Source organism: Andrena cerasifolii, chromosome 3 (assembly GCF_050908995.1).
Source record: "Andrena cerasifolii isolate SP2316 chromosome 3, iyAndCera1_principal, whole genome shotgun sequence".
In the NCBI taxonomy this organism is placed as follows: domain Eukaryota; kingdom Metazoa; phylum Arthropoda; class Insecta; order Hymenoptera; family Andrenidae; genus Andrena; species Andrena cerasifolii.
This window is the reverse complement of record NC_135120.1, coordinates 22,386,295-22,406,115: the sequence shown is the minus strand read 5'-3', so window position 1 is coordinate 22,406,115 and position 19,821 is coordinate 22,386,295. Positions and strand designations below refer to the sequence as shown.

Below are 19,821 nucleotides of genomic sequence, written 5' to 3'. Positions count from 1 at the left end.
CGTTACTCTTCACTGAGAACACTTTTATTAAAAGTCGATACACGGTTTAAAAGTAGAATATGCATTCTTTAGCAACCTACTGGGAAGTAGGGTAGACCGGGGCGATTGTAACACGTTAAATGTGTGAAAACTTATGATAGATATTAACAGAAATTTTGGATTTATGATGGAGAATGACGTTTCGAATACACGCATCCATATTCTAGCAGTATAGATACAGAATAGACATGCATAGCGAAGAAAATAACTTTTCGATACCCTAAAGTAACTTTTCCTTACTGATTTAAAATTGTAATATAAATACTACCTTTGCAGGTACGTGTTTTCTCTGTTTTTTAATATTTAATCTGGCGAATTTTAAAGTAATACTGGTCGTTACTTGTCACTTTTAAGTGGCTCGTTAAGAAAAATTTATAATTTAAGTTGAAAAACCTGGTCGGGGGCGATTGTAACATCGGCAGTCGAATAGAGTATATGTGAAAATAAAAGAATATTTGTAAAAATCATTATACACTTACCACTTCAGAGGTACTTGTAAGTTAATCGAACCACCTCAAAAACTTTCTGCAACGTATTTCATAAATATGTGCTTGCTCAAGATGCTCAATTGATTACAATGCCACTGTGCGGACAAAACCACTAATACACGCTTATTAAAGAATTAGCATCGCTGTGACATTCAAGAGTTCTGTAGCGGAGATAAGCTGGGGTCTCATATTAGCAGAGATTGTCATATTCGGCTACTTTAGCCTACGGTTCGGAGGGCCCCAACTTCCACGAAAAATTAATGATTTTATCCAAACACTATATATCTTTTTGTTCCCCACAATTTTCATACCACACGCGCTTAAATTTATATATAATTCTGTTACGTATACATCCTCCGCTTGTTTCCCCTTTTTTAATAATCTCACGCCAAACTTGAACACTAGCGTGCCATTTCTCACGAACGTGTTCGACGAATCGCGTTGCCAGGGGGAAGGTTTTTTCCATAACAGTGTTGTCTCCGATGGCGCGCGCGCGCGACGGATACTAAACCGCAAGCCACGAGCCCTCGTCAAGAGAATACTCGGGACCCCCTTTTGGCGCTCACGAACTCGCCTTTGGAACCGTTTCCCCGTTCTATTTTAAATCCCTTGTTCTTTTTGCTCGCCGGGCACAACACGTGGCGTGTTTACACGCGGTACTACGGAAGTCCTCGTTAATGGGGCCTCTATATTGAGGCGAGGCGCGGCTCATAAGGGGGAACCGGTCCTGTTTACGCGCGAAGCAAATAAAAATTTGTCGCGGCACGCGCGCACGCGCTCATTTCGAAGAGGCCCGCGCTGGAGCAGCGTCCCGCCGCCCGGCTCCGTTTGTCCTGCAAATATCTCACGGGGAACACCCCGAGCGCCGTCGACAAGTGTGCGAAACACTCCGGCTGGCTTACATGATCCGTGACTCGTGGCAAATTACCTTCGCTTAAACGGAGGACAAAAGAAACCGTCGCATCATACACAGAGTTGCGCCGTTTTAATTGCTCGTGCCTCGTTCCGCTGCCTTCTTCAAAGCTCTCTCGCTCTCTCTCTCTCTCTCTCTCTCTCTCTCTCTCTGCTTGCCACGTTTTCGCGTTCGCTTAATGGTGTCGTTTATATTACACCTCCGAAGGCTAAATATTGATTCACAAACGCTGGAAACGAGGTGAACAGCGCTGCTACAGCTTTACAATTTTTTTTTTTTACTCTCTTCAGCTGGATTGCAACCTGGATCTTTCCTATAAAGAGTGACCCCAAAATGAAGCCTTTTTTAGCCCCTTTTTGGTCCCACGATTTTGGAACTGAATTTGGTGCCAAATGATAGCTTATGATGAGACATCAATCCCGATAAACTTTCAAGTTGAGGTGACAATTAGTTTCTGAGATATGAGAGGTGAAAGAAGTGAAAATTCATTAACATAATACGTTTCGATGTATACATTTTTTTATGTCATTGCGATAATTTAAACAATTATTTCCAGGGGTTTTGCTGACTGCTAATAACGAATCTGAACTTAGATTTTCAAAATTCTGAACTTAGATTTTCAAAACCCCTGGAAATAATTGCTTAAATTATCGGAACGACATAAAAGTCTATACATCGAAGCGTATGGGCTGACGCGTTAATGAATTTTCACCTCTCATATCTCAGAAACTAATTGTCACCTCAACTTGAAAATATATCGGGATTGATGTCTCATCATAAGCTATCATTTGGCACAAAATTCAGTTCCAAAATCGCGGGACCCAAAAAGGGGCTATATCTTGGGTCACTCTTTAGTCCTATAATCGCATTTCCCAGCATCAAATATTGAGAGCTTCTGGTACGTTGAGAAAGCGAAGGGACATATGTTGTGAAACTTTCTCTACCGCCGTCCAGATTTTTACGAGCTTCGGAGGGCGGCTTAATTAATCGTTGCGGGAATATTTCTCGCGGTAAGCGCGACACGACGTAGCGGCGTCGAAATGGGTGCTTTCAGATGGACCCGGAACGTCCCGTCGTGCCGGAGCCAATAGCCCCCCCCGGTACCTATGTAAATTCGATGAGTTAGGTTCCGCGAAATTCATGATACGTTAAGCATACATTGGCGGACTGCATTCGACTGATTGCATCGGGGCCGATATTCTCGTATCGCAATTGCCGGCTCAATTCGTTACCGGCGCAGAACAGGGACGACGGACAGGTGCATAAGCAACCGGGCTATATTCACGATCGTTTTCGAGCGGCGATAATATCCGACAGTGGCACGTAACCAGCCGATATCCCTGCCATAATAAACCGGCACAATGAACCGCGGGGACCGTAACAGATGGAATTCTGCGAGCGGCTGGTAAAAAGCGACGCATCTGTTTCCCTCTTGTGCCTGGTCGCCGGTGATAAAGTAGAATTAAGCAATTACACACCCTAATTCCACTTTCGAACTGGCAGACACGAGCCAGACCTCGCGATTCGCGGGGATAGGCGTAATAATTGTAATAGCATAATAGAATACGCCTGGCGGTACTATAAGATGATTGTGGGACATAAAAGTAGATACCGCGATTTGTAGAACAGGCCAGTTACATTGGAATAGCTAATGAGCTATTCCACGTCAAAACGAGTAGGCGAAAAATTTAGTTTCACCGATTCTCTTCAAAATTACAGCATTTGCCGATAACCTTGCAAAAACAAAGTATACTAAATTTCAACGGCCTATGTCAAATAGTTTTCGATATATTTAATATTAAAGTTTCGAAAATTTAAACAAAATCGGCTGACGCGTCATCACTTAAACTGTAATATCTCGGTCATTTTTAAAGATAGTGCCACCGTCTTGGGTTCATTTTAAAGCTGAAGGAATGCTTTCTTAAAACGTATATAGAATATTTTGTTTATTGTTAATAAACTTAACAGTAATCGATGTCAAAGTTTTAAATCGTGATTTGACGTTCCCACCCACGGTCCGGCTTGAAAAAAAAATACAATTCGATTCGTTAAGTCTTCAACTAATAAATGCCTCTTTAAAAAAAGTGGAGAAATTTTGGGAACCATGTAGTTCCAAGCGGTGTGCACTATCGTAAGTTTTATTTTTTTATTAACTGTTCCCAAAATCTCTCCACTTTTTTTGTACATAGGGAGGAAGTACCCCTGGCACCTCGCGAAGAAAAAGGAAAAAGGAGATTAATGTAAGCACGACTGAAGTGATTCAAGAGCTTTGTAAAGAAAAAAAAGAAAACTGGGGTATATTCTTCAAATCAATTTTTATAATCACCTAATGAATTTCATTGGATTTACATTGAAAATATTTTTCCCCGTTCAACTCGGCTGCCCCCAAAGAAGGGGCTTTGTGAAAAGAAAAGAAACCTGGACTTTAATCTTCAAATAAATATATTTTAATCACCTTTATTGAATTAGTATTGAAAATATGTTCATCCCTTCAACTCGGCTCCAACCAAGATTAAACCCTGAGTGCGTCACTGATCCTTGGTCACCGCATTCCTTGACGAAAATGAACTAGGAACGGATTAGTTTCTCCTTAGGTATTGAGTCCCAAAGGTTGTCTCTCCCCTCGTACCCTCTTCCTGTTACCACCCCGCCGTCGACTTTAACCGCCCGATACCAGTTCATCCTTCACCGAAACCTTTCGCCACCGTTCAAACCGTCGCATGAACGTCCCACTGAGGGGGGACGACTTCCGTTGCCAATGCAGTGCGGTAAAACTAACGCGTAATTATATTCCACCTACGCGTTCTCGCGTTTCACGCAATGCCAGGGGGGGGGGGGGATCTCTGAAAGCGTAATAATACGCCGAGACATTCGCGAGAGGGGGTAAGGGTCATCTCCGTTACGCTATTAATTACTTAGAGCTTCAAAGCGAACGATAATGAAGGGAGGGAAGAAAGAAAAGAGAGAAGGCTTGGAGGAAGACTCATCGCGCCGCGGTTCCACGGAAAACGGTAACCGTAACGGCCGTGCCGAAGAGAAAGAAACGGCCAGAGTCGTGCTTCGGCCTCTATCGTGGAGAGAGACCGAGACTGGCGTGGATCACGGGTAGGAGAGTGGGCGAAGAGGGAACAGAGAAAGGCGGATGAACTGGCCAGACAAAGACTTTGTGCCTGACGTCAGCGCCCCGTAAGTGCAGCAGAGTGCATTCGTACTGTGCTGCTCGATATATATATATATCGGGCTGCTTTCGCGGAATACGAAAAACACTATTGTGTGTACGAACGGGGAGTTCGAGTCTCGCAACGTCAATGGCAGAGCCTTTAAGATGGAGTTGACCTTATCTTTTCGCGCTTCTCGCTATCTGTGTCTCTTTGTAACGGAGATTGGTATCGCGTAAGCTCGTGTCTTAAAGGTGGAAGTACAAAGGTCTCCTCGAGGAAGACACCGGTATGACTCGCGCTGCGACGCGCAGCAGGATACATTTAATATCCTTTGTCTTCTGTCCGCCAAGTTATAATTTTAGCCAGAGCACAGGAACCCCAGTGACGAGACACGAAGCGCACAGTGATAGGCCACTTGTCCCTTCGTGTCAGGGCTTTTAGCTAGTAATAGATCTCTTTTGGAAACCATGCTTCTGCCACGCTCGTCGCTGGTTCCCTTCTGCGGCGCGGCTCTGACGTCAGAGGCACCCACTGCTTCGCAGAGTGAACGTGTCCCAGATACTATCCGCGAGCCAGAAAGGTGTATCGCGCCCGGAACGGCCCTAAAGCTCGCACGTAAGGGCGAGGATCAGTCGTTACGACATGGCAAGCAAATTTACGAGGGGTTCTTGCGGGTAACAGTTTCCCGTCCGCGGCGCAAAACCGCTCGAGTTTCCCTGGCGTTACGTGGCCGCGTGCAGAGCGGCACAGAGATAACCTAAATTCGTTCTTTCGCGATCTTCCATTTCCGCGGTATTTACGGGGCGCGCCGAATTATTCCGCCGCGGTATTTTTCCTCCGCCTTCCACGGCCGCGGGAACGTGAAATTTAATATACGCGGCGCAGTTTCCCCCGCGTAGGACGCGCAACAAAAAATGTTGGCTTTGGAAAATGAACCAACCGTAAAAAAATCATCATGCCTTCGGGGGCCCACAAATCGTGTTCCCCATTCGCCGCTGCCATCATTCTCCTCTGTGATCTTCGCGGCAGTCGATCTACATACATATATTTCAAAAAGTACCGCGACCCCCAGCCCTGGAACGACACTGCTGCAGTTTCAGAACGTATCTGATACTTCAAATTGAAATTGGAATATTTCCAAATTCACTTAACGTCTCTGAAAAATTCTTTTGTAGGTTTTTCTCTGCAGAAATCTTCGCAGATGATATTTAAAGCTTTTGTAGGGGAGACCGGGGCTAGATTTTACTGGGGAAGGTTGTTACAAAGGAGTTTAAATTTTTTTCGCTGGGACTATCACTTTGACGATGAAGTGGCTGATGTGTTTCAACCATGCACAGTTGTATATGTTGTTTGTTTGTAGTCGGTTCACGCGTTGGCACTTTATTACAGTTTTTTTTTGTGTTTTCGGTACTAATAGTAACTTTTCTCTTTCTACTTCAATCTTTTCTACCGAACAGACAGGTAAATGTGTGTAAACTAATATTATCACGTTTGAATCAGCGTTCTTTTAGCTACAAATTCGTACCAAGAACATGAGAATACACCAAACTGGTATGAACTTGTAGCTTTTTATAAAGTAAAGTAAAAAATCAAAAACTAAAAAGATTTTATTAAAAAATTTTAAAAAGGAAACTGGTGACATAAAAATAAAAAAAAACATACAGTAAAGAAAAGGCAGATGGGAAATAAAACCGTCACAAATAATAGACACGAGTCCCCGTATGAAACGGACGACGATAATTAGTGTAACTGACTTCAGTAGTTTTTTTATTATTTTTAAAATAGATTTTGTATTGTACATTTATTGTAATAGATTCTTGCCATTAATAAACTTACTTTTGTCCAAGGAAAATATAATTATATTACTCATAATAAGCCTTATTTCGTAAAATTTAATCCTGTAACAATTTGCCCCGTATTGTGTAACAACCAGCCCCTACTCGGGGCACGTTGATACAACATGTCTCGGCCTTAAAAATGGCTTGTTTCAAAGTCATGGTTTTCGTTTAATTACACGCGATAGCGGTCATCGGTAGAGGAAAGAACGTACTTTAAGTGAGAGTCATTGATAGTATTGATTATAGAATGCAAAAAAAAAAATTTAAAAAACTGAAAAATGTAACAACTAGCTCCGGTCTCCCCTAGTAAGAACATTGACATTTTGGAGTGATAAGCTATATTCTAGCGTCTACCGACACGTTTCTAGAGAATTTTAGAATTTCCCCGGAGTGCCGTTCCTGGGCCAGGATCCACAGAAGAAATCGACTTCATGCGACGAACATTAACCACCCTAATCCCACGTAATTGAATTTCCCCGAATAGTTTCGCGCCGCAGCACGTAAAGTCCCCCGCGCGGCCCGTCAAAGGGACACACCTCCATTACTCTTGCTTCGGTCTAATATTTCAGCCGTCGCCGACGTCACTGGAAAACGTCGCTTGGGGAGCGTTAAGTAGCCCGTCACGTAGCACCGTTCGCGTAAAAAGCAACCGAAAACAGGGACACTGCGAACGTTAGCGCTCGCAACGTGTCGATCCGCCGAACTTTCACGCGGCGGCCCTGGCTATTACTCAACAGCTCCGTAGCGAGCCGAGCGGGCCGCGCCGATTCCGTTGCGCGCCAGCAACAAAACGGGCCTCTGCGTAACGTTTTCATTGCCACAATTCCGCGGAAGTTTTTATACGCTTTCGTAAAAGTGTACCTGACCGCGCGCAAAGAGAAAGTGCACGGACTACTTGTGCTGTACTTGCGAAATTCCGATTCGCGCGTGGCCCGGTTCACTGTATCGTGACTCGTGGTCACCTAGATGGTGCTAGGCTACAGAGCTGCTGAAATGTGGCGTACATACAAAGAAAAAAAAATGGAAAATCAAAGTGAATTCAAGTAACTTGAAATTTTCTTCTTTCTCTTTTTTTGGATGATCGTACTCTTCTCGGGCCTTGGGTGATAGTAATCTGTTATCTGGGACATTCCACGCGAAATCGCACACTTTTTGGTGTAACATTTCGGATGTGGCTGACATTTGAATATGTTGTAGTCTTTAGGGATATATAAACATATCAAGGCGACGCAGCGTCAACTTTCGACAATTTTTACAAAGCCAATTTTAAAATGCCCATATTTTTGACAATTAGATCATGAAGGGGAAGGGTAGAACTATGTTCTGTTTTTTTTTCAGATTTTTCAAATCGCGCCCGTTGTTAAAAAACTGCATTTGTTTAAAATAATTGCACAAAAATGGTTAAAAAAATTTGTTTCTGAAACTGAAGTAATTTTTTCTTAAAACTTCAATGTCTTTTCTACAAATCGCCGTCAACCTCATCTCCATCCGTTTACTACTTCCATAGTTATAATTTATTGAAGAAAAAAAGTTAGCACTTACCTTCAAACAGCTGTAAAATCGGCATTATTCAAAATTGTCAAAAATCCTTCAAGATATGTTTATATATATCCCTAAAGACTACAACATATTGCGCCCGGTTCACGTGCTCACTGTCTATCATTTTATAGTAACTATTGAGGATGTAAGAATTTCTGTGCGGTACAAAGGAAGTTTGATTAGTCTTCTGCTGTACCTTTTCCGAGCTACTCGGAACTCGAGTGTCTGCTATCGGTGAAAAGCAAGTGTTGGACCCGATTCCGCCGATCGTTCGCGAGCGTGTACTCCTCGGTGAAATAATTGCGGATACGGACGTGGCGGGGAACGATAGCGGCGCCGAATGACAGCCGGAAATTACAATCGGCGAAATTACACCGAGTTTTCGACGCCGTTTGAGAAGCGAACTTTCTCCGGTCCGAGAACGTTTACGCGAGACAATCGTGTTTCGTGTAAGCGAATAACGGGTCGTGATGAATATTCATGAAGGCGACGGAGAGGGGGGCGTTATTGTACCGTCAGTTTAAGGACACATTGCTGGAGGATGCTTAAAATAAAGGAGTCACCGAATACCACACGACCGTGGGGATTTGTCGCCAAATCCTAGATCCTTCAAATTGAGTCAGGTCGCGTGCGGTGGACGAAAGATGAGGGTAGAAGTGGAAAGATGCTTGAAACGCGAGGTCAGTGGAGAATATACAGTGGCTCGCATTAATATTCGGACACTTTTTAAAATCGCATAACTGTTTAGAATTGGTCCAAACAACTTGAGTTTTTTTGAGAAGCTAGAAAGATTAGTTTGCTAACTGACGCGTTTCGTCGTTTTGAAAAAAAAATGTATTTGGTTGGATCGCGAAAATTCCCGAAATCAGCGATTCTCGACCTTACTCTGCGATCTTTAAACGTTTGTAGCTCGGAGCAACGTTAACCGATTTTTATGAAATTTTAGGCACGTATACAACTTACTGCAATCTACAAACGGTTTTTTTTTTTAATTTTCATTACAAGCTCACAAAAAAAGTTTAAAAATCGACCTTTACTATTATTTTCGCTATTCCAACCAAATACATTTTTTTTTCAAAACCACAAAACGCGTCAGTTAGCAAACTAATCCTCCTAGCTTCTCAAAAAAAAACTCAAGTCGTTTGGACCAATTCTAAAAAAGTTATGCGATTTTAAAAAGTGTCCGACTATTAATGCGAGTCACTGTATGCTACCTAATCGTACCACGATATACGGAATATTTGACAGAATTAATTATTGCGCAAGAGAAACGAACGAGATCTGTGATACGATCGCACATACGTATCATGTGTCGCGTTAGAAGCGTTAGAAGTACCGTCTTCCGCAGCCTTACCTTCACCCAGTCCGGTCGCTTCTAATCTCTTTATTCTTGCCCCATTTTCTCTGTAATCCCAATAATGGTGGTCCAACTAATCTCGTGATTGAGTAAGACGGGAGAAGAACGCGTTACCAGCCGTTTAATATTGGCTCCTAAGTGTCTTTCGACAGACAGATGCTCTTGTATTAGACTGCGAACAGTTCAAGTCAGAGGCACGTCTGTTTAAACAAGAAATTGATCTGAAATGGCCGCGTGCATTCAAGGAATTCCGCGGAATAAATTCTCTACTACTAACATACTAAGTACCTACAATTAGCACGTGAGACAGGTCGCGATCGTTATATCTTTCTTTCAGTCCAAGTTACTGCGCAACTTGAGCAGCTCGTCCAGCGATTGTGATAGCTTGAACGTGCGCGCAAGCTTCAGCCCGCTTCTAAATTGACACGGCGCACAGTGGTTTGAATAGAGGAAAAAAGTCAGTTTTTGCATGTTAAGTACACAGAATTTTTTCAATACAATTCCGTAGTAGGATAGTTGAAGCACCAGAACCAACAAGAATTTTCTGTAAATACCATTAATTTGTAAGGAAATTATAATATGAAAGTTGGGGAGTAGAACACCTGCAATTTTGAGTTACAAACACACTATCTTTCAAGTAGAATTTCAACTATCTGCAAATTAAAAAGAAAAACGCAATTTCGTAATTTGATTATGTTCATACTGAACATATATATTACATGAATTAAGTCAACGACACCCTCGTTGATTTCAGTAGGACATAAGTGGAACAAATAGGTATTTTTAACAATAGAATCGAAGTTTAATTAGACTACTTTTTCGCGACAGCTAGCGTCAAGGTAAGACTTAATACTAGTGCTGCATTATACCTTTAAGTACATAATCAAACAGGTTTCAGCTGCGTAAACCTGCGGCTTTGGTGCAGGGAGCATTTTTTCTATAACTTTTACCAGTAAGTATTTGGAGTATCTTCCCTTCGTTTTTCATAACATCGAAAAATGTTTTAGATAAAAGTTGAATAGTTTCTAGGAGGCTATAATTTAATGTAATTAGTTTTTTATATGTGGACGCATAAAGGGCATATGTATATAGGTCACCGATGTTTTTTGTTAAACGGAACCATATATTTTTTAATACATTACTGGATTATTCAGTTCATAATTTTCTATGACAAAGTATTACCTTGTGTCGGAAAACTATTAGTTTAGGAGATATTTTAATTTAATCATTAATATTGACACACAAATATCTCCTACACTAAGCAGATATTTTGTTTTTATCAATTTTGACTTCATATTTATAATCAGCGACCTCAAAAACCCCGGGATAGCAAGTTTCGTATAAATTGAAGGTTTCACATTGATGTTACTATATTTTTTCCTTGATATGGGGATTTCGGACCACTGTGCGGCGCTCGTTGGAAAATAAAAGAAAACAAATAGCCACGCTGTGCTCTGAGTCGCGCGTGGCCTGTATTTGCAAAGTAATGAGCTGGAAATTATTCGACCACCGCGAATATAGGGAAACGTTAATTAGAGAATATTACGCGCGCAATCTACGCAGCGTATCTATCAATAATGTATAGTAGTGATTAATTTTTTTCGCTGCCGCTCGTGTTATGGATCGCTGAAGGAGTCGATCGCGATATCCCATTACCGGCGAGCAACTTAGTAACCTTGGTACCGATTCAACGACGCGATAGAATTTTGCGAAACACTCGCGCGAAATTGCTCGGCAAAATGTTCCGTTAATTGCGTTATACGGCCGGCCGAAGCTGCCACCGTGTTACTTTGTTTACGCAATGGCAAACAATTAACCACAAACGCGGCCGTCTCCCGTTTACCCGGGCGCATTTGCGTTTCGCGTTGAGCAACCGCGTTTTTCACGGCTACGCCGTTGTAAGCGGCTGGTCGCCGCGGCCGAGCGCGCGAGTTCTCCGCAAATAGCGCTCCGCCGATGGGAGGAAAATTAGGCTATCTCAATAGAAAGCCTTCGACTTTCGATGCCAGACGAAATCCGCGCGGCAGAGGTGGCTCCCGCTAGCGTTTCCTCTCCGCCGCGATTCGCATTCCTCGAATCTCCCTTAAGGCTGCCCCCCAAACCAACGCGAGTATCCGCTCCGCGCCGCGGATCAGATAAGGCTGCAGTTTGTTTATACGTGGCGGCTTAAGCCGCGTATTCACATGCGCATTCGCCCCGAATGTGCATTCGGCGCGCACCGAATTTTTGCTCGTCCGGTGTTCGGCGCGTGTTCGGGGCGCGGCGCGCATTCGGGCCGATCCGCTTGCTGGCGGTCCATCAAAGCGCGCATTCGGGTCCGAACAATACCATGAAATGGACGCCGCAAATTTCACTCAACCCCGAACGCGCGCCGAACGTGCGCTGAGCTCCGAACGCGCAAAAAATCGGTGCGCGCCGAATGCACATTCGGGGCGAATGCGCAGGTGAATACGCGGCTTTATGGGCAGTGTTATCTGACCCGCGCCGCGAGATGATTCGCGTTGGGTTGGGGGAGCCTTTAACCCTTAACTGGTATACTGTTTTTGGCAAACATGACTGGTATACTGGGGTCGTGGCAGACCCCAAATAAAAAAGGACACAGAAATTTGCAAAGTCGACACTAGATCACCCTCTATGAATATTTTGTTCTTAGGTAATGTATAAAATAATAGGAACGTAGAAAGTTCAACTATTAACTATAAAATTAATTAGAAATTCAGTTGACAAACTTAGACAACCAAAAAAAATTTTGCAGCCAACTTTGCGTGGTTGGGGTCATGTGCGACCCAGGATACCAGTTAAGGGTTAATTCGTTGGTCCCGCGCGTAGAAGAAATCACGCGAAAGTTACGGCGGCGGATCGACGCGTGCGAAGGTTGCCGCGGGTAATTATGAAAGAGAATTACGAGAGCCGCGGCAGGTAATCGCGGATTGGCAGGGCGTAATGCCGTAAGATGGAACCGGATTAGCCTCGGAACGGTATTTGTAGAGACTCGATCGCGTGTACCTCGAAGTACCGTTCACGTATACCGTAACGTTGTTGTTATAGTGTAGTAAGTAGTTCACGAAGTGCCGCTTTCGGGCCGCGGAAAAGTTTATCCAGGACTCGCCGCTCGCTCGTCATTTACAGCTTAACGCTCGAACTGCCCCGCGGAAAAATAACGTAGCTCCGGCAGCGCGCCATGAAGCATTAAAACTCGGCACCGATTTACGATTCTCAGCCTGCAAAAGGCTACTGGACAAAAGACAGGAAAAATAAAGTGACGGGATTACTGTTGCAAATCAGTCGTTTCGCGTGGCGCGAAAATTGTTTACGCTTCAGCATCAGCCGCGATGTTAGAATCGCGGGGTGCCCCATCGCGCCCCGCATTTCATACCATTTACAGAATCTACATAGAAATTGGATCTTCTTTCTTCCCGTGTAACTGGCTCAGACATCTCTAGGGTCCGTGATAGAAACAGGATGGAACGGCTTGATATTTCCAATGGTCTTCCATTCGGACTTAAGGGGACTTTCCGGTCTAGAGCCCCCAAAAATAGGTGATCTTTAGGAATTAATTAAAGGAAAACTACTATATATAGTTTAATGGGACTTTTTGCATTGTATTAAGGATGTCTTTAGTTATAGAAATATATTTTTTGTTTTATAATTCATCATTGCAGACGGCACTGGGGAGTTGTTAAAGGCAAGGCGTCAAAAAATTGATTAAAATCGGTGGGACCTGTATCTCCAAAAGTTATTATCCGATTCGACTGAAACTTTTTTTATTTTGAAGAATATACTTCTGGCTAGGGGGAAACCAGAACAAATTGCAAAAATAACATTTTTTTTAGAAAATAACGACACTTGAAGTTTGAAATCACTTTTTCCCTATATTTTTCATCCTTTCAACGCCTTTGAAAATCATAAATTTTCCTTTTTTTTTGTATTTTTTACTGGTATCCCCTAGCCAGAATTATATTCTTCAAAATAAATAAAGTTTCAGTCGAATCGGATAATAACTTTTGGAGATACAGGTCCCACCGTTTTGAGAACTGATTCGAGAAAAACGCGTTTAAAGTTTTACGTGAGCGCTAGTGTTCCTTCTCGAGAATTACTCGAGAAAATTTATAATTGCTTATTTCTTATTTCTCGAGAAATTTTATAACTGCTTATTTCTTATTTCTCGAGAAATACTATAATTTCTCGAGAAACTTAAGTCTAGGAAAAATATTATAAATCTCATTTATTTTCGTAAATGAATGTATTACTAGTTAATCGCGAACGTATAAACACATCTACAATTTACAATACATCTTATTAATAACATTAGAACCTATATGAATTCCAATAGAAAATCACAGTACAGAAGATTCGATATTATTAACAGCTGGAGGTGCTCTTAAATTCTTATTTAAAAATTTAGAAAAATTTGTACGTATAAAATTTTTGCATGATCCAGAATTTCTTCCAAAAGGGTCAAAAGACGCATTTTTCATTTAACAGCCAAGATAGCTATATATAAAATGTCAAAATATAACAGTAGCAGATTTTGCCACAAAAAAGAAATAGATTCGCTGACGCTACATTAGACGCATTGTGCTATTTAAAAATAAATTTTAAAACCAAAAAGCAATGTGTCGCTTTGTACACATTTTGTATGAAATAAATAAATTTACCAATTATATTTAATATCTATTTTTTCATTTACACAAGTTTTGTATAAATTCGACAGGAATAATCATTTAGTTAAAGTTTTCTTGCGTTTCTGATAAATATTATCAACATTATTCCAGAAATATAATTTTTGCAATATTTTTTTCAATTTCTCGAGAATTCTCCAGAAATATGATCTCATTTCTAATTTCTCGAGAAACAAAAAAAAAGGAGAAATCAGGAACACTAGTGGGCGCCGAGTGGCCCGGTTATTGTCCATGCATTTGCCGCTACTCAAATGCCTATAACTTCGGGAATTTTACGAATTCCAACAAATCCTTTTAAACGCGTATTCCTAAAAGTTTGAATATCCGAAAAATGAAATGAAAAAAAAAATCGACTTTTAGACCGAATGGTCCCCTTAAACCACCAAACGGAATCGCTCCGCCGTTAAATGATAGTGACGCAAAGATCGCGTAAACCGCGGGCCGCAGCGGACGGTACCGTATGCGTTTCTAATACCCGTCGGGGGAGACGTACGGGTCTCGTTCGCCTCGCAAATCGGCCAACGTATTAAACGGTTGACGAAGCTACCTGGCAAACCGTATTGGACCACCTATCCAACGGCGGTCCGTCCTCCCAGTACGTCGCAGTAATGCCGGTTACACCAGGGGCCCAGCAGCCGCAGGATGCGGTTGGTATTCGTGGCACGCTTTGCGATTCAAATTCGTTAGACTAATGGGTGGACGTGTCGGGCGAGGCTCGCTCAATTTCGCGGGCATAACGGCCGAAAGTTGTAACCCGCGTGCGGTGCCCGTGGAAAATCCGAGCCCCGTGGCCGGGTGCTGAGGTGAATAAGGCTAATTTACAGGCGGTACGAGCAACCGACGCGCGGAAAGTTGCACCCGACCAGCCTTGAAACGATAAAGCGAGAAGGGCCATTCCCGGGCCATTGTTGCGTGCAACTTTCAAGTGGCAAACACTTACTTGCCGGTGGAGCCGTGCCCGGTCAGTCCTACCGTGCTTCGGATACACGCCCGCTGCTTAGTTCCTGCTTCTTTTCGGCTACCTTAACGGAGTTGGAACGGAAGGGGTACATGTGTTTAGAATTCAGTGGAAAGCTTAGTGGAAAACGAATTAAAGGTACTTACAAGGAATTGGTTCCCACTCAGATCCAATTCTGGACAGGCTACTCAAGTTTCTAAGATCGCAGGGGTGACGAGGGAGCTTGCGAAGCAGCCTCGTACATCGCTTTTATGCTACTTCTTTCAGACCACTTTCCTTTTTTACCTGTTAGACTGGGAGGAAGGCGCGCGGAGGTGTCTAGTCGCCGAGACGGGATAAATTAAACTTCAGATCCTGGGGTTTAATCTGGCGCTCGATTCCGTGGAAAAGATTAAAGGCAAGATTACGGGTCCGAAATGAAAAAACTTTCTCCCTAAATTCCGCCCGATTTTTCCATCCGAACTTAGCGTTTCACTGGGTCGTAAACCCTGATAAGGTTGCACGACGCTAACCGGCGTTAAGAGTGTCCCGGTAATTTTTGTCCGTTCAGCGCGAACTTCGAACTGCTCCCTTTCTCACCGAACTTTGATACAAACATCTGAAGCACCTGAATGAACACACTCTCCGAAATTTCGAGTTGAAATGTCTTGAAACAACGAGGCGTCCTCTTGCTCCACTTCTGCTCCACAAACAGTGCTCGAGTACACACTTCTGCTGCTCGAAACTTCGTTTCGTCTATCAGACCGACTGTCTCGCGTTGGAAATCTGGATCGCCTAATTTTCATACGGGAAATAAGTCGCTATAATCCGGACAGGAGCTGTCGCAGCCCCTGCAAATGCGATTCTTCTCCGTTGGCGCGAAAACCGACCGGCGGTGCCCCGGCTAAACGAATTTCATTTCAGCATTTCGAGTTTATTCTAGCTGAAGTAATCTCGATTGTCGGGTGTTGCTATATAAATTCACGCCGACCTGTTATAAAGCGCGAGCGTAAAATCGCGGAGAAAATACATAGCGGCGGAGGCGTACGACCAGCTGGATTTACCTTTCTCTCCTGCGCGCGTCAATTCCCTCGTCCCGCTCGAACGCCCGGGGAGTCGCGCGGGCGCGCGCTAGCCGCCCGATACTTGGCATTTTATCAGTGCGGGCCGCTGTTCTCTATTTATTGAACGTGTAATTGGAGCGACTCCAAGGTTAAGGGTATTTCGAAACGGCCCCCTTTTTTCGCTACGAAATCGCATTGAAACGATAAAGAAATCCGTGTCGCGATAAAATTGGCACGTTGCGGACTCTCGAGTTGCGGGGTCATCGTCGAGAATTCTTCTGTGGGGGCGAGTTTTAGCGGTTGGGACAGCATTCTGCGTTGCAAAGTAGATTCCAGCGAGTCTGCAAGTGTCTTGCGAAGTAGAAATCATGAAATACGCGGGAAGTTTGTGTAGGATCTTTCTCGCGCCTCTCACGGGTATTAATTCTCGGTTGGTCCCGTGGATTTTTCGCATCGAGACTGCTTCCCTTAAGGGGGCAGACCACTGTAATGATCCGAAATGTCAGGGTGTTTTCGGGAATTTATTTCAACCAAACAACGCAAGTAAATCAATGTATTGCTTAGGATAGTTGATAACAGGGGTTGAAACGGTTCCGAGAATAACTGTTTCAAACTGTTATGTATCGGTTCTGACTGAAACAGTTATGAAGAACCGATATTCTAAATAACTGTTACGAGAAACCGAAATTTCTGGCTATATCGATTTCGGTTACGGTTCTGCAGAACCGATATTATATCGGTTCCGTAACGGTTATATATCGGTTTTATAACAGTAATGTATCCTATCTGTTACGCATCGGGTATGCGTAGTACGTTCCAAAATATTTACGATCAATGTCACATTTTTTTAATGGAAATTCGATTTGTTTATAAGTCTTTTTATCGCTGAGCCTCTGTATCTGGTGTCTCTCTTTTCAAAACTCCATCAATGCAGGAAAAGCCGAAATGAAAGACAGCATCTGTAAATTAAGTATTGAAAAGAGAAAAATAATTAATATAGAATTAGTAGTAAGTTTGTACATATTAGGAAAGTTATTGCTGTTAGTGTTAGCAATACTTTAAATTAAGTGTCAAATTAATATTGGTCGTAGTATTTAAAAACATATCGGCATAATGGGCCGAAAGAAATGCGACATTGTTCGTAAGTATTTTAAAACGTGCGATGACAGAATGAAAATGCGATGTACAGTTGGAAGTTGCTCTGCAACAAATTCGGTATGTATACGCAATTTATACTTTGTGTAAATTTTTAAACAATTAAGGGGGCACTCCACATTAATAAGGGTTTAACTTAAACGTAACTTAAAAAAAAAATTATTTCAAACTACTTTTGAGAATCAATTTATTCTTCACAGATTTATTATTTAATCATAATTTAAAAGGCGCTTACGCATGGTTGAGGCGAGCCCAGCCCATAGCGAGAGTTTACTGTATAAACGATATATAACCGTTACGGAACCGATATAGGCCAGAACCGTTTTCACTCGTAACTGTTTCAAGATTTTTTCGGTTCTCATAACTGTTTCGAAAACCGAAACCGATATCATAACTGTTTTCAACCCTTGGTTAATAATGTACATATCGAAGGGTAAGAAAAAATGTTTCTCAATCAAATTCATAAATCCGTTTCCTGCACACTCTTCGTCAAAATATGCACTGCGGCAAAATCGTGCTTGTCGCGTTGACAGTGCCTAGGCCATATGGTTAATCCGAATCTAAGAACCCAAAAGTATTTAGAAACTAGAAGCCTACGTCTATTACGCGACGATAAAAAAAAATCAAAATCGCAAAAAATTAGAAAATGGCGGACCATTGAAAAAGAAATCACGTTTTCGGTACACAAAATTGGGGAAATGTTGATAACAACAATAGAAGCAGGTCGTTGATTGAAAAAACTGATCGTCACGTAATAGCGACGTGTTTTTCGTATAATAAGTGCCCTTGTTCATGTAAATCGGACGTATAGTTTTCTCTGTAGACTGTCAACGCGGTTGAAAAATGTCATTCTGGGGAAAACTCATTCAAAGTTCCGCGCGGTTCAGTCGCGCTTGACACCGCTTCACGGAAAATACTATATCACCGTCAATTTTGCGAGTTTCTTCATAGAAATTTGGAAAGAGCATTCTTGCCACGTACGTCTTTCACAGAAAATGTGAAAAAGAGAAAATCGATTTTTTCGATTTTTTACAGTGGTCTGCCGCCTTAAGCCCAACCACACTTCTCGACTTTTATTCTCGAGTTCCAGTTAAACTTTTCGTTCTGCGACGGGGACGAAAATTCCGTGGAAAATTGTCCGCGCCTCTGAAGCAACAAACCATCGGCCACCGATAATTAATACCCCCAGTTGCTGCACTCCTACTAAACGGTTATCGGGGGAGGGGGAGCGAAGGCTCCGTCGAATGGAACCACGTCCTGGCCAGCCCGCGTCGCTCTAAATTATGCGCATAACTACCCCAGCCGCCTTTTTCCCGCGCCCATATTCCCCGCTGAATATTGGAGCGGCATAATAAGCCCGCTGGAACACCGTCCGCGGTCCCTCGAAAGGGGATTCAAAGATCCTAGAGAAAAAAAGGAGCCCAAGGGAGCGGCTACCGATGCCAGGTCTGTCGGCGAAAGGAGAGAAGAAAAGATGGCGGGGGTAGCGAGGGAGGAGGAAGTAGGAGGAGGCTCGCCCGAGGCATTAACGAAGAAAGCTTTCCATGCGAACGGTTAAGTTAGCTTGGAATTTATGGCTGCACCGAATCAGACGTAAAACACCCACGGCCAAAAGAGGAAATCAATTCGAAAGCTTCAGCCGACTGGTGCTCGCTGGAACGGAAGTCGCGAGTCTGACAGCGCCGGCGGGGCATGCTGGCGAACAGAGGCGGCCGGTCACGAAGACCTGCCACCAGGAGTCTTCGAAGCGCAAAAATCACTGGCTAATCGTTGATGAACCACTGGAATGTGTCGTAGGAACCGCGAGATCAGCGCCTCCCAGACGGGATTGTGGATCCGGGGTCTTGCTTTGGACAGCGTTTAATATCCGAGACAGGTCGCGAGCTCGAGGAGCGACCCAGTTGGACGGGCGGGGGTGAAAAAGTTGGAGGGACCTGGGTAAGCGACGAGAAGTAACTCGAGGATGATTAACTTTTCAAGTTGCTGCCGCGGGATGACGCAAAGTGTTGTCGGGCCAAGTTCTCCCGGTCGGACCACCGTTCGGTGGGAATTTTCTGAGCCACGGATGTAATTCGAGCGACGCATCCTTGGCCCCCGGGGAAAACGCGTTTACGCGACATCCCGCCCGTTCGCGGCGGTGTTTCGAAATTCGGTATGGAACATTCAGAGGCGATACAGACCAGAACAGCTTTCGAAGCGGACTTTGAATTGCCCGTGCGTCGATTGTGCTGCTAAAGGGAAGTCTAAAGTAAGCTAGGAAGGGGAAGAATGTCATCATTAGTCACGGGGATTTAAGGAGACCGTCTGATCTAAAAATCGATTTTTTTTATTTCATTTTTCGAATGTTCAACCTTTTTGAAATTCGTAAAATTCCCGAAGTTATAGGCATTTGAGTACCGGCAAATGCATGGGCAACAACCGGCCACTCGGCGGCCACGTAAAAATTTAAACGCGTTTTTCTCGAAACAGTGTTCTCAAAACGGTGGGGCCTGTATTTCCAAAAGTTATTATCCGATTTGACTGAAACCTTTTTTATTTTGAAGAATATACTTCTGGCTAGGGGGTACCAGTAAAAAATACAAAAATTGAAAATTTATGATTTTCAAAGGCGTTGAAAGAATGAAAGGTATAGGGAAAAAGTGATTTCA

General features: G+C 43.2%; 1 protein-coding gene across 7 annotated transcripts in view; it reads left to right on the top strand.

Moving 5' to 3' along the window:
* Positions 1 to 19,821, top strand: part of Ubl3 (ubiquitin like 3) — a 91,617-nt gene that overhangs the window by 6,241 nt on the left and 65,555 nt on the right. The gene's annotated exons all lie outside the window — the stretch shown is intronic.